Here is a 15,975-nt window from a genome sequence, read left to right on the forward strand (position 1 = left end):
GAGAGGTCAGGGAGATAAAGGGTGGGAGCCTGGAGGAGAGCCTTTTTAAGGATTGTAAAGGGCTTTCAACCACTGAGGGTAGGGGTTCATCTTGGGGGCCTTTGGCAGATTATATTGCAGCCTGGTAAGTCGGGAGAAAGTAGGAATCCAGGTCTGAAGTACCCAGCCAAACCCAAGAAGGAGAGTATGTCATCTTTGGTCTTTGGTGTAGATATAGACACAATAAGCTGTTTTTTATCTACTGTAATGGCCTTTTTCCCTTGAGAGAGAGAGAACCCTAGATATGTGACCTCTTTACATGCTACTTGGGCCTTTTGTGGAGAGGACTGATGTCCCTTTATGGCTAAGAAATTAAGTAGGAGAACTGTGTCATCTATTGAGTGCACTTTGGATGGGCTACAGAGAAGATCATCAACATATTGCAAGAGGGTGGATTTGGGGCACTGGGGGTGACAAGATTGGAGGTTGGAAGTCAAGGTTTGTCCAAAGGGGTGTGGACTATTTCAAAATCCCTGAGGAAGGACAGTCCAGGTTGGTTGTCCTGAATGTCTGGTGGTGGGATCTGTCCAGGTAAAGGCAAAAAGATCTTGTGATTCAAGGGCAAGGGTAACGGAGAAGAAAGCATCTTTAACTCCATGACTGAGAAGCTGGTGTTAGTGTTGGGGATCTGAGACAGCAGGGTGTATGGGTTGAGAACCATAGAATGTATGGGCCTAATGGAGGTGTTATGAGTCATAAGTCCTGAACTACGTGATAGGACCCGTTGGGATTTCTACTGCTAGTATGGGAGTATTGTAAGGGGAATGAGCTGGACAGAGGTACATCTTCCTAGGAAGGTCCTGAAGAATAGGTTGTAGGACCAGAAGAGCTTTTGTGGACAGGGGGTATTGAGCCTGATTGGGGAAGGTGTTAGGATCTTTGAGATGAATGCTAACTGGTGAGCAGGAAACCATGGAGGGGGTGTGGGTATACTATACAATTGAGTCAACCAGGTTCGTAGGGAAGGGGTCCTTTTACATGTCTGTCACACAAGTGGAGCAGAATGGCCAGTCTTCTGCCAAAAGGGCTAGAAAAGATGAACAGGCCCATTCTTGGGCCTGACTGATGCCAGGAGCCTGGATGTTGATTACTGTATTAAATTTAGAGAGAATATCTCAGCCGAGCACAGAAACTGAACATTGGGGCATAACTAGGAACATCTGAGAGAATGGGAACTTGTCTATGGAACAGAGTAATAGGGGAGTCTTTTTTGGATAGATGGTCTTTCCTCCTACCCCGACAATAGGAGAGGTAGATGGCACTGTTTGCCCTCAGAATTCTGTCAGGACTGAGAAGGTAGCCCCGGTATCAAGGAGAAAGTCAACCTTGTGCCCATCCACATGAATGAACACCCTGGGTTCTTGTTTATTAATTGTTATGGCTGGGGACAAGGACCCAAGGCTCCATTAATCTTCCATTGCTATTCCCAGAAGGTCAGAGGATTCCCTGGCTTTAGGCTTCCTACAGAATCTAGGACATTCAGAAACCCAATGACTTGTTGTTGACATTTAGGGCATGGGTTATGCAGAGTGTGTGGTGCAGGGCATTCCTTGGCCCAATGTCCCTCCTTGCCACACTTGAAGCAGGCGCTTGCGGGGGGGGGGGGGGGGGCGGGGGGGGGGCAGTGATGTGGGCGGTGACCCGAGGAAGCCCCCAGCAACACCTGGGTGAGCATTTGAAATTTACTGTGTTTGTCCCTGTGCTTGTGGTGCTCGATTTCCTCATCCTGGTTGTGAACAACCTTAAAGGCTACCACCAAGATCTCAGTCTGGAGGGTGGCTTTTAAGCCTTTTTCGTTTGGCCTGGATATCGATGTAGCTCTGCTAGAGAAAATGTGTCATAAGGACAAAATGGCCATCTGGGGTTTCGGGATCTAGGTTAGTATACTGCTGAAGAGCTTTCGTAAGCTGATCCAGAAATTTTGATGGGGTCTCCTCTCGCTTTTGAAGAATCTCTTTTAATTTTTGGAAATTGACAGCCTTAAGTGCCGCTTTCTTCAGCCCAGCAATAATACATGCAGAGAATTGGTCCCTACTCTGTATGCCAGCTTATGTATTATAAACCCAGTCAGGAGTTTGATCTTGGGCAGCAAGCGGCACTGGAGGGTGATGGGGATTAACTGGGTGGGTTTCATCCGCATGGACTCTGGCAAGTTCCCAGACTCTGGTACATTCCTCAAGAAGGAGAGTATTAGCCAATTACACACACACACACACACACACACACACACACACACACACACATATATATCATGGTGAGTGAAGCTATAAGCCTGGAGGACCCATTGAAACTCTCCAATGTAAGTGGTGGGATCTGTAGTGAATGAGCCCAACCTTCACTCTAGTTGCATGAGGTCATACATAGAGTAAAGGACATGTACCCGGATAGTGCCCTCAGGTCCAGCAACCTCTCTTAATGGGGCCATGGTTTGTGGGACTAGGGAGTAGGACGTAATTTGAGGAGAACTAAAGGTGTCAGGGGGAGCAGGGGGAACCGTCGGGGGAGGTCGGTAGGGAGGGGGATCATCTGCCAGATCGAAAGAAGGGTCAGTAGTGTCATTAAGGTAAGAGCATAGGTCAGGGTAAGAATGAAGAAGAGAAAAAGCCTCAACATAGGGGATATCCTTCCACTTTTTTGAGTGCTCGCAGAAGTTAAACAGATCTCTGAGAATTGCATGATCTAGGGATCCTCCTGGTGGCCATTGACTATGATTGTCCAATTTATAATAAGGCCAATCTTGTGTGCAGACGTTCATGAGAGTCTTGGGATTTATATCAGGAGAGAGGGATAGCCGATCCAGATTATCCGGGGGCATTTTAAGAGGGAGTTTGCAGGGAGGGAAGAAGAGGCACCGCATAAAGGTCCCTAAATAGGAAGTGGGAAGGTGAGAAGGGTCTGGACCACAACAGAATTGGATGAGCCTCCTCACAGGCATTCCTGCAAGGGGAGCTCAACCAATATGACTCAGGAGAGTTGGGGCCGGGAGGACAGTCAATTTGTCACCTGAGAATCCAGCTGGCAGGCCCAGAATGGCCGGAAGTCATGGACCACCTGGCACCAGGCTTTTCGGGTTATTTAGGACAGGAGAGGGACAAGGGTGGTTTTAGAGAGAGAGAGAGAGAGGAGTGCCTGTTCTTCCACCCCTCAGGACCTCCCACTCATGAGCCGGGTTCCAGACAGTCCATGGTGATCATGAAGGTCGTGGTGGGGTGCGTTCTCTCCTACAGAATGGGCAATAGAGGTTTGCCGGATGATCATGGTTAAAGCCCCAGCATTGCCTGTCTGAAGTTTGATACCCAATAGGGGAACTCACCTACTGAGGGGCTGGTGTTGTGAGCAGCGCTTGAAAGAGTGGACGAAGACAGCAAGCCTTGAGAGAGGGGGCACTCGAGCAGCGAGGAATTTCCCTTTCCCTGGTTTTGGCACCAATGAAAGAACAATCAAGGCTTGCCATCAGAGAAAATGCCCGTTTATTGAGGCAGCTCTGCATATTTATAGGAGCAGGGGGTGGTCTGAGATTGAAACAGTTTAACAATTTAATCGTTTGGGCAGCTGGCATGGTGGGTAAGGATCATGTGAGTCAGCAGGACTTACCAGTGGACGGTGATGGGGAAGTTCTGATTGGTGGGTAAGGATCATGTGAGTCAACAGGACTCAGCTTTGGATGGCCCTTCTTCGGGGATGTAGAGATTAGTCTTTGGAGCCAGGGTGACTCCCTACAGATCTCAAATATCTCAAAAAATTGGATGTGTTTCTTGATATTCTCTAATACTAAATGAAAAGTATCAGATCAACTTGAATCTATATATGTAAAAGAACTGTTTATAGGTGTAATATTTTTCCACTATATGGTACTAACCAAGGAATTGATAACTCTGTTCAAAAACTGAAGAAAAATAATGCTTATGTAAATTGAAGAATGTCTCTCAAAACTTTTAAAATGACCAGAAACATTATTCAAGTTTCTGTGACTTAAGTAAATCATTAGCAAATAGGACAAGTGTCACTTTTTGATTTAATAAAAAGATCTATTTGGTCTAACATTTCAGCTTTCAGGATTATATGAGTGAAACATTTTGTCTTCCTTGGGTTTTACATCTCTAATGAATGTGAAGGTGCCACCACTCTGTGTTCAATAACAAATGTGTGAATGGAAATGCAGAATCTGTTACTTCATATACGTCAAACAGCAATGAGAAGATACTGTTATGGTTTGGCTATGAGGAATCCCCCAAAAGTTTCTGTGTCAATGCAGAAAATGAAATGATTATGAGAGCCATAGTGTAAGCAGTGGATTAATTCACTTAATGAATTAATAATTTGAATGTATTACTGGGCCGTAGCTGTAGGTGAGTGAGGTGTGGATAGAGGAAGTGTGTCACTGGGGTATACTTTTGGGATTATATATTTTGTCCCAGGCTCCTCACACTTTTTCCCAGCTGTCATGTGCTGAATAGTTTTTATCCAGTTTGCCCTACTGCCATGACGTTCTGCTGACCTTATGCCCAGAGAAGAGGCATAAGCCAACCATGAAATGAAACTCTGAAACCAAGAGTCAAAAACCATTTTTTTCCAACTGCTAACATAGCAGTTGGAAGCAAGAAGTGGGATCATTGCTGTGACTAACTAGACCATGCTGTATAGAGTTTTGAAAATTAGTTGGTGAGAGAGTTTTGAAAAGTTTGGAGATGCAGGCTAAAGAAGGCTTAAAATGTTGTAAGCACAGCTGCATGAGTGATTCTGATGAGAGTTTCAATAATCGAAATGCAGATAGGAATGAGAAGAGTAAGGAATGTGTTCATGAGCTTTAAAGGGGAAAGGGCACAATGTTGGAAATTGTAACAGAGGAAGGCAGCTTACACCTGGGTAAAAAAGTGGACATGAGACATTCTGCAAGGTAAATTTAAATTTTATGGACTAATGAATCTGCAAGAGAAAATATCAAGACAGCACAGCATTCATGTACTGGCATAGGTGTTTCTGGAAGCTTTCAGCCATGTTTACACTGAGAATCGTGTCAAAAACAAGAAGAAAGATTTAAAACACTTGCAGTTTAGCAAAAGAAGAAATACTGGTAATGTGTGCTTGCTGAGGAGATTACCACCACTAATGAGAAATTGAGTGTATGAGAGGATAAGAAAGATGCCTTGAAGGTATCTCAGGAATCAGCATGACCACATCCATTGCAGGCTCTGGGGTGTAAAAGTAAAACCCAGAGAACATGGGAAGACCCTGTTCTCACAGGGGTGCCTAGGAAGTTGTTTCCCCAGGATTTGTTTCACCATGCTCCATCATCCAGGCACTAAGAAGCTAGTATAGGCCTGGTCCAAGGGGCTTCCGTTTTGCTGCAGGAGGCACCAGACTGGTATCCTCCATGTGGAGCTTATTTTTCAGGAATACAGTGTGCTGGAGTTAATGGGAAATTAAAACTTCCACCAAGATTTCCAAGGAAGGCCTGAGAGATCAAGCAAAGTGTGACAGGGTTAGAAGTCCTGCATGTAACCCCTGAGAGGGTGATGTATGAAGCTGTAAAGATGAAATTATGGGTGGAATGGGAAATGCCAGAATTTAGATACACCAGTGCTATGATATGTCTGCTGAGGAAAGATATTGTCTATGAACAGAGCCAGCTTAAGAGAGGGTTCATTTTCATGAAACTGGCAAGGCCATAGGTGTGGGGTTGCCCAGGCCCCTATGAGATCACACCTCATACCATAGGGCCCAAAAGCAGAATGTGGGATTCCTGGACCTAATGTTTACCTGCTGGGTTTTAATCTTGTTTTTGTCCCAACCCTTCAGTGTGTTGCCCTATTCTTCCTCTTTGTAATGGAAAGGTTTCCTCTGTGTCTTTATATATTGGCTGCCTATATCTTGCTTTCAATTTGGGGGTTTGGACTCAAAGTCAAGAGTTTCCCTTTAGTCTCAGAGCAGAATTTGGACTTGGGTTTTGGGGAAGTACTAAAATTGTTAAGGCTATGGGGACCCTGGAAATGGACTAATTGCATTTTGCATTGTGAGATGAAGATGAGCTTTCGGGGACCCGGGTTGGAATGTTATGTTTTGGATATAAGGTGTTGCCCAAAGGCCCCTGTGTTCAAGTGAAAGGTGAAAAGATTCAATGATAAAACCTATAACTTAATTATTGGATTAATCTAATGAATCAATAATTTGAATGGATAATCTAATGAAGCAATAATTTAAATGGATTACCAAGTGGTAACTGCAGGCAGGTGGGTCATGGGTAGAGGAGGTGGTCCACTGAGATCATGCCTTGGGGATTCTATATTTTGTTCCTATCTCCTCTCTCTCTCTCTCTCTCTCTCTCTCTCTCTCTCTCCCAGCATACCTCTACCATTTCCCTCTGTCTTGATATTCTACCTTGCCTTGGCAGAGAGAAATGGAATTGGCTAGGCATAAACTGAAACTCTTAAAGAGTGGTCCAAAATCAATTTTCCAAGTTTTTGTTGTCAGGTATTTCTGTCACAGAGATGAAAAGAATGACATAAGCATTCACCCCAAAATACACATTTTACATGAATGCTGTTTTAGGGTACTTGTGAAATGGCAAAGGAAGAAGCATCCTCTTTGCCTGCCTGATATCTGCTCAAAAACAGAATAGCAATTTTTTCTTGAAAATAACCTAAGACTTCAGTCATCACAGAAGTTGACACCAGTGCAAACTACAAACAAAATCTTTAAACTTCCTTCTTTTCCTTTAAGGAATTTGTGAAATCTCCATGTGGAAGACATCCCCTCCTGTCTGCAAATACTAACCTGCTTGTGATTTAGGACTGTAAGTTTACCATCAGGGAAAAGTGCACAAACCATCACTTTCTTCTCAAGGATGATAATGAAAACAGCAAAATCCAGGTATTTAACTTTTATAGTTTCACTCTGATGACAGGCAAATACTCCAGCTAGAATTAACATGAGATGATGGCTAGCTTTGTCAATCATGATAAAATTTTCATGAGTATTCTAAATAGAATTGTTAGTAACAGATGAATATGTGCAATAAATTTAAAAGTGTATTAAGGGGTTTCGGCACTGATTATATTTATAAAATGTCTGTTAAAATATTTTCCAATTCTCAGACCTTGAACTCCTAAGTATTGATAAGTTCAGTTATGTAATGCATATTTAGTAAATATCTAAGTTACATTACCTAAGATTATTTTAATTGCTAATCGTAAACAGTAATGTATATACTCTTGTTTTACACCAAAAAAAAAAAGAAACACTACTCAATGTGCTAAGAATTCCATTCTGTGGAACAAAAATAGTTAAAAAAGAACTAAATGAAACTTCATAAAATCAAAGAAACTAAATGAAGAATTCAAAATAAATAAGGAAAACAGCTCTATATATGAGAAGGGTAAAACATGTTTCCAACAAGCAAAGAGATAAGCTCTGAAAGATTTGTTTTTGTGATAAAAACAGAGCAATTCTTGTTCATTAGAATTAATTGTTTCACAACAGGGAAAAAAGCTAAATAGATATTAGAAAATCATTGTTATTTCTGGAATGGGAATTCTGAAAAATAAATTATGTGTGCAATTAACCTGGCTAAGATTTGATTGCATTGATTCACAAATTATGATTTAAACTGGTTTACACTTCCAATATGGTAAGGGTTTTGGAAGAAAAAGGGAAGCAGTTTTGATGTCTGTTGAACTAATAAATTTCTCTGAGTATTCATCTTAAAATGTAGACGAATTTCTGTTCCTTTCATGCAAATGGTCCAAGAAGCAAAGATTTTTTTTACATCAGGATACTTTCCATATGCTTCCTGTTGTGTTTTATGCAGACATTGTCTTCTTAAGAAACGTGAGTCTTCTCAATATTACAACACCTCAGTTTCCATCTTACAACTACCTCACCCAATGTGTCTGCATAATATTTTGACACTTTGGGTTTGTTTGAAATTGAGCCATGATTGTATTTATTCAAATGTTGTTAAACCTTTGGACAGGTTTGAATTCTTCCAAAAATGATATTCTCATTCAAGCCATTTTGTACTTTATAGGATTTTGGAAAATTCTAGTGAGTTTCAAAATATCTCAAGTTATTTTCACTTTAACAAAATAGGGGGAATAAAATTAATTAGGAATGAATTGTCATGGGATCCAACATTTTCAATCTCAGTTACTTGGGAATAAAAAGTAGGAGGAGCGTGAGTTCACAGTCAGCCTCACAAACAACGAAAGACCCTATATTAATTACCAAATAGATAATTAAATAATAAATAAAAATTATATAAAACAACTAATAAATAATCATATAAAATACCTAGAACGTTTCAACGTGTTATAATTTCTTTAAAGATACAATGTTTTAACTTTGTTGAGTAATATAAATCCGTATGATTGATGTATGTCCAAGAAACTGTATGAAATTCTCAAATGCCTGATACATCATAGTGCGCTCTGATCTGTGGTCACGCTGATTCCTGAGATACCTTCAAGGCATCTTTCTTATCCTCTCATACACTCAATTTCTCATTAGTGGTGGTAATCTCCTCAGCAAGCACACATTACCAGTATTTCTTCTTTTGCTAAACTGCAAGTGTTTTAAATCTTTCTTCTTGTTTTTGACACGATTCTCAGTGTAAACATGGCTGAAATCTTCCAGAGACACCTATGCCAGTACATGAATGCTGTGCTGTCTTGATATTTTCTCTTGCAGATTCATTAGTCCATAAAATTTAAATTTACCTTGCAGAATGTCTCATGTCCACTTTTTTACCCAGGTGTAAGCTGTCCTTCCTCTGTTACAATTTCCAACATTGTGCCCATTTCCCTTTAAAGCTCATGAACACATTCCTTACTCTTCCCATTCCTATCTGCATTCTGATTATTGAAACTCTCATCACAATCACTCATAAACCTGTGCTTACAACATTTTAAGCCTTCTTTAGCCTGCATCTCCAAACTTTTCAAAACTCTCTCACCAACTAATTTTCAAAACACTATACAACATGGTCTAGTTAGTCACAGCAAAGATCCCACTTCTTGCTTCCAAATGCTTTGTTAGCAGTTGGAAAAAAATTTTTGACTCTTGGTTTCAGAGTTTCAGTTCATGTTTGGCTTATGCCTCTTTTCTGGGCATAAGGTCAGCAGAACATCATGGCAGTAGGGCAAACTGGATAAAAACTATTCAGCACATGACAGCTGGGAAACAGTGTGAGGAGCCTGGGACAAAATATAAAATCCCAAAAGCATACCCCAGTGACACACTTACTCTATCCACACCTCACTCACCTACAGCTACGGCCCAGTAATACATTCAAATTATTAATTCATTAAGTGAATTAATCCACTGCTTACATTTTGGCTCTCATAATCATTTCATTTTCTGCATTGACACAGAAACTTTTGGGGGATTCCTCATAGCCAAACCATAACAGTATCTTCTCATTGCTGTTTGACGTATATGAAGTAACAGATTCTGCATTTCCATTCACACATTTGTTATTGAACACAGAGTTGTGTCACTTCACATTCATTAAAGATGTAAAACCAAAGGAAGACAAAATGTTTCACTCATGTAATCCTGAAAGCTGAAATGTTAGACCAAATAGATCTTTTTATTAAATCAAAAAGTGACACTTGTCCTATTTGCTAATGATTTACTTAAGTCACAGAAACTTGAATAATGTTTCTGGTCATTTTAATAGTTTTGAGAGACATTCTTCAATTTACATAAGCATTATTTTTCTTCAGTTTTTGAGCAGAGTTATCAATTCCTTGGTTAGTACCATATAGTGGAAAAATATTACACCTATTAACTGTTCTTTTACATATATAGATTCAAGTTGATCTGATACTTTTCATTTAGTATTAGAGAATATCAAGAAACACATCCAATTTTTTGAGATATTTGAGATCTGTAGGGAGTCACCCTGGCTCCAAAGACTAATCTCTACATCCCCCAAGAAGGGCCATCCAAAGGTGAGTCCTGTTGACTCACATGATCCTTACCCACCAATCAGAACTTCCCCATCACCGTCCACTTGTAAGTCCTGCTGACTCACATGATCCTTACCCACCATGCCAGCTGCCCAAACGATTAAATTGTTAAACTGTTTCAATCTCAGACCACCCCCTGCTCCTATAAATATGCAGAGCTGCCTCAATAAACGGGCATTTTCTCTGATGGCAAGCCTTGATTGTTCTTTCATTGGTGCCAAAACCCGGGAAAGGGAAATTCCTCGCTGCTCGAGTGCCCCCTCTCTCAAGGCTTGATGTCTTCGTCCACTCTTTCGAGCACTGCTCACAACACCAGGCCCTCAGTAGTTGAGTTCCCCTATTGGGTATCAAACTTCAGACGGGCAATGCTGGGGCTTTAACCGTGATCATCCGGCAAACCTCTATTGCCCATTCTGTAGGAGAGAACGCACCCCACCACGACCTTCATGATCACCATGGACTGTCTGGAACCCGGCTCATGAGTGGGAGGTCCTGAGGGGTGGAAGAACAGGCACTCCTCTCTCTCTCTCTCTAAAACCACCCTTGTCCCTCTCCTGTCCTAAATAACCCGAAAAGCCTGGTGCCAGGTGGTCCATGACTTCCGGCCATTCTGGGCCTGCCAGCTGGATTCTCAGGTGACAAATTGACTGTCCTCCCGGCCCCAACTCTCCTGAGTCATATTGGTTGAGCTCCCCTTGCAGGAATGCCTGTGAGGAGGCTCATCCAATTCTGTTGTGGTCCAGACCCTTCTCACCTTCCCACTTCCTATTTAGGGACCTTTATGCGGTGCCTCTTCTTCCCTCCCTGCAAACTCCCTCTTAAAATGCCCCCGGATAATCTGGATCGGCTATCCCTCTCTCCTGATATAAATCCCAAGACTCTCATGAACGTCTGCACACAAGATTGGCCTTATTATAAATTGGACAATCAAAGTCAATTGCCACCAGGAGGATCCCTAGATCATGCAATTCTCAGAGATCTGTTTAACTTCTGCGAGCACTCAAAAAAGTGGAAGGAGATCCCCTATGTTGAGGCTTTTTCTCTTCTTCATTCTTACCCCGACCTATGCTCTTACCTTAATGACACTACTGACCCTTCTTTCGATCTGGCAGTTGATCCCCCTCCCTACAGACATCCCCCGTCGGCTCCCCCTGCTCCCCCTGACACCTTTAGTTCTCCCCAAATTACGTCCTACTCCCTAGTCCCACAAACCATGTCCCCATTATGAGAGGTTGCTGGACCCGAGGGCATTATCCGGGTACATGTCCTGTACTCTATGTATGACCTCATGCAACTAGAGTGAAGGTTGGGCTCATTCACTACAGATCTCACCACTTACATTAGAGAGTTTCAATGGATCCTCGACGCTTATAGCCTCACTCACCATGATATATATGTGTGCGTGTGTGTGTTATTAGCTAATACTCTCCTTCTTGAGGAATGTACCAGAGTCTGGGAACTTGCCAGAGTCCATGCGGATGAAACCCACCCAGTTAATCCCCATCACCCTCCAGTGCCACTTGCTGCCCCAGATCAAACTCCTGACTGGGTTTATAATACATAAGCTGGCATACAGAGTAGGGACCAATTCTCTGCATGTATTATTGCTGGGCTGAAGAAAGTGGCACTTAAGGCTGTCAATTTCCAAAAATTAAAAGAGATTCTTCAAAAGCGAGAGGAGACCCCATCAAAATTTCTGGATCAGCTTACGAAAGCCCTTCAGCAGGATACTAACCTAGATCCCGAAACCCCAGATGGCCATCCTGTCCTTATGACATATTTCCTCTAGCAGAGCTACATCGACATCCAGGTCAAACGAAAAAAGCTTAAAAGCCACCCTTCAGGCTGAGACCTTGGTGGTTGCCTTTAAGGTTGTTCACCACCGGGATGAGGAAATCGAGCACCACAAGCACAGGGACAAACACAGTAAATTTCAAATGCTCACCCAGGTGTTGCTGGGGGCTACCTCGGGCCACCGCCCATCATCAACCCCCCCCCCCCGCAGTCGCCTGCTTCAAGTGTGGCAAGGAGGGACATTGGGCCAAGGCATGCCCTGCACCACGCACTCTGCGTAACCCATGCCCTAAATGTCAACAACAAGTCATTGGGGTTCTGAATATCCTAGATTCTGTAGGAAGCCTATAGCCAGGGAATATTCTGACCTTCTGGGCATAGCAATGGAAGATTGATGGAGCCTTGGGTCCTTGTCCCCAGCCATAACAATTAATAAACAAGAACCCAGGGTGTGGATTCATGTGGATGGGCACAAGGTTGACTTTCTCCTTGACACCGGGGCTACCTTCTCAGTCCTGACAGAATTCTTTGGGCAAACAGTGCCGTCCACCTCTCCTATTGTCAGGGTAGGAGGAAGGACCATCTATCCAAAAAAGACTCCCCTATTACTCTGTTCCATAGACAACTTCCCATTCTCTCAGATGTTCCTAGATATGCCCCAATGTCCAGTTTCTTTGCGCGGCTGAGATATTCTCTCTAAATTTAATACAACAATCAACATCCAGGCTCCTGGCATCAGTCAGGCCCAAGAATGGGCCTGTTCATCTTTTCTAGCCCTTTTGGCAGAAGACTGGCCATTCTGCTCCACTTGTGTGACAGACATGTAAAAGGAACCCTTCCCTATGAACCTGGTTGACTCAATTGTATAGGATACCCACACCCCCTCCATGGTTTTCTGCTCACCAGTTAGCATTCATCTCAAAGATCCTAACACCTTCCCCAATGAGGCTCAATACCTCCTGTCCACAAAAGCTCTTCTGGTCCTACAACCTATTCTTCAGGACCTTCCTAGGAAGGGGTACCTGTGTCCAGCTCATTCCCCTTACAATACTCCCATACTAGCAGTAGAAACCCCAACGGGTCCTATCGCTTAGTTCAGGACTTATGACTCATAACACCTTTATTAGGCTCATACATCCTTTGGCTCAACCGATACACCCTGCTGTCTCAGATCCCCAACACTGCCACCAGCTTCTCAGTCATAGAGTTAAAGGATGCTTTCTTCTCCATTACCCTTGCCCTTGAATCACAAGATCTTTTTGCCTTTACCTGGACAGATCCCACCACCAGACATTCAGGACAACCAACCTGGACTGTCCTTCCTCAGGGATTTTGAAATAGTCCACACCCCTTTGGACAAACCTTGACTTCCAACCTCCAATCTTGTCACCCCCAGTGCCCCAAATCCACCCTCTTGCAATATGTTGATGATCTTCTCTGTAGCCCATCCAAAGTGCACTCAATAGATGACTCAGTTCTCCTACTTAGTTTCTTAGCCATAAAGGGACATCGGTCCTCTCCACAAAAGGCCCAAGTAGCATGTAAAGAGGTCACATATCTAGGGTTCTCTATCTCTCAAGGGAAAAAGGCCATTACAGTAGAGAAAAAAACAGCTTATTGTGTCTATATCTACACCAAAGACCAAAGATGACATACTCTCCTTCTTGGGTTTGGCTGGGTACTTCAGACCTGGATTCCTACTTTCTCCCTCCTTACCAGGCTGCTATATAATCTGCCAAAGGCCCCCAAGATGAACCCCTACCCTCAGTGGTTGAAAGCCCTTTACAATCCTTAAAAAGGCCCTCCTCCAGGCACCCACCCTTTATCTCCCTGACCTCTCCCGACCCTTCACCCTCTATGTACATGAAAAACAGAGACAAAATCTGGGGTTCTGGGTCAGGAATGTGGCCCCACCTTTGCAACAGTGGCCTACCTATCCAAACATCTCGACCCCACAGTCAGGGGCTGTCCCCCATGTCTCAGATCCCTAGCAGTGGTCCATGACCTCCAGAAAGAAGGATAAAAGCTTACCTTTGGCTCCCTGCTAACCATCTCATCTCCTCACCATCTTAAGGATTTCCTCACTTACAAGAGGCTACAGTCAGTTCCTCCTTCCAGGGTTCTATCCCTCCTTGTCTCATTCCTTGAAAATCCCTCCATCTCCTTTTAGTCCTGCTCTTTATTAAACCCTGCTTCCCTCCTCCCATCTTCTCTCCCAGAAGATCTCATCCACAAATGCCTGGAGGTATTAGAGATGATTTTACTCTGCCCTGCCACTATTTCTGAGGGACCCGTGCCCTCTTTGGACCTCATTGGGTTCTCAGATGGTAGCTCCTTTATACACGAAGGGGTTAAAGTGGTGGGGTATGCTTTCGTTTCCCTCTCATCCATCATAGAGGCAAAACCACCCAATACCACCAACCAATAAGCTGAACTCATAGCGGCCACCCGGACATGCGAGCTAGCAGAGGGAAAATTTCTCTCCCTATATACAGATTCCAAATACGTCTTCCATGTCCTGTTCTCCCACGCAGCCATTTGGAAAGAAAGGGGGCTATTGACCACCAGAGGGATGGCAGTCATTAATTACATGCTTATTCCTGGCCTACTACAAGCCTCCAGGCTGCCATCCCAACTGGGAATAATTCATTGCAAGGCCCACCAAACTGACTCCTCCCTTACTACTATGTTACTACTACAGTTCTTTGTACATATATAGATTCAAGTTGATACGATACTTTTCATTTAGTATTAGAGAATAACAAGGAACACATCTAATTTTTTAAGACTTTTGAGATCCATTATGGTTTACAATATATTGAAGAGGAAAACAATATATATGTATATCTTTTTTCTTTTCATAATGGCGATGGAAACTAGCAGTGCTCTTCTACTGACCTACAATCATAATCCTTTTTAGTGTTTACTTTGATAGAGTTCTGTATTGCTTAGGACCTTGCTCATTTAGTTATGCTAGCCTTGAATTTGCAATCCACCTGCTTCGGCCTCCCAAGTCACTTTAGTTAAGGGCATGTGCCATAATGGCTGGCCATGATTTTATTCCTTTGTAAAAATTTGTTCTAAGTAGTTTCACATGATAGTAGAGTGCATTTTGATATGTTGTGCATAAATGGAGTATAACTCCTCATTCTTCTAGATGTACATTTTATAAAATCACAATGGTCAAGTAATCAGATATGTACATAGGGTTATAGTGCCTGATTCGTGCTACAATCCTTCCTACCCCCATGCCACTTCCCCCCTATTCACTCTCATCTACCTAATCCAAAGTACCTCTATTTTTCTCTAGCCCATCCCCATTATTGTGAATTAGCATCAACTCATCAGAGAAAACATTTTGGCCTTTAGTTTGCTGGACCTGCTTATTTCTCTTAGCATGATATTGTCCATCTCCATCCATTTACCTGCAAATGCCATAATTTCATTCTTCTTTAAGATTGAGCAATATTCTATTGTGTATATATGCCACATTTTCTTTATCCATTCTTTGAAGGGCATCAAGTTCTGTTTCATAATTTGGCTATTGTGAATTGAGCCAAATGCAGCTTAGAGATTCCATAGAAAACATGGAATGGCTATGATATGTTTAAGGTTGAAAACTCCTCTCAGTGGCCATGGTACTCTCAATTTTTTAAGTTCATCAATTCTCTAGAAATTCCAGTTTCTACAGGTTTAGAGAATCAGAGCCCCTGGATTGAAAAGTGGCCATTTTTGCTGTCTGTTTGAACTTCGTCCACCTGAAACCTCTTTACTTACCTAGTCCATTTTCTCTAAGAATTATGAAGTGGAAACTAGAGGGATGTTTAAACCTAATCAGAATTAAAAATGCTCAAATACATATGGGCTACTTGACAAAAGTGTGGAATTCATACTTGAAAATCATCTATTATGACCTTTGCTAAGGTTGGATATGGTTTGAGTGTCTGCAAAGACTTCATGGTTTGAAAAATCATTCCTTATAAGCCAGTAAGAAGATGGATGCTTTTTCTAAGACCTACTAGTGTTGACTTTTGAATGTTCAATGAGAATCAGTGACTCAGGGTTTCTCTGTTCTTAGCTTGTATGTTTATTTCTTGTGGTCATTATCTTGATCTCCTGAAAATTACAATCCTACTATTACAAGAGTTTAAACATAAGTTTGACTTAAAACTGT

This window comes from Marmota flaviventris, chromosome 3 (genome assembly GCF_047511675.1).
Source record: "Marmota flaviventris isolate mMarFla1 chromosome 3, mMarFla1.hap1, whole genome shotgun sequence".
In the NCBI taxonomy this organism is placed as follows: domain Eukaryota; kingdom Metazoa; phylum Chordata; class Mammalia; order Rodentia; family Sciuridae; genus Marmota; species Marmota flaviventris.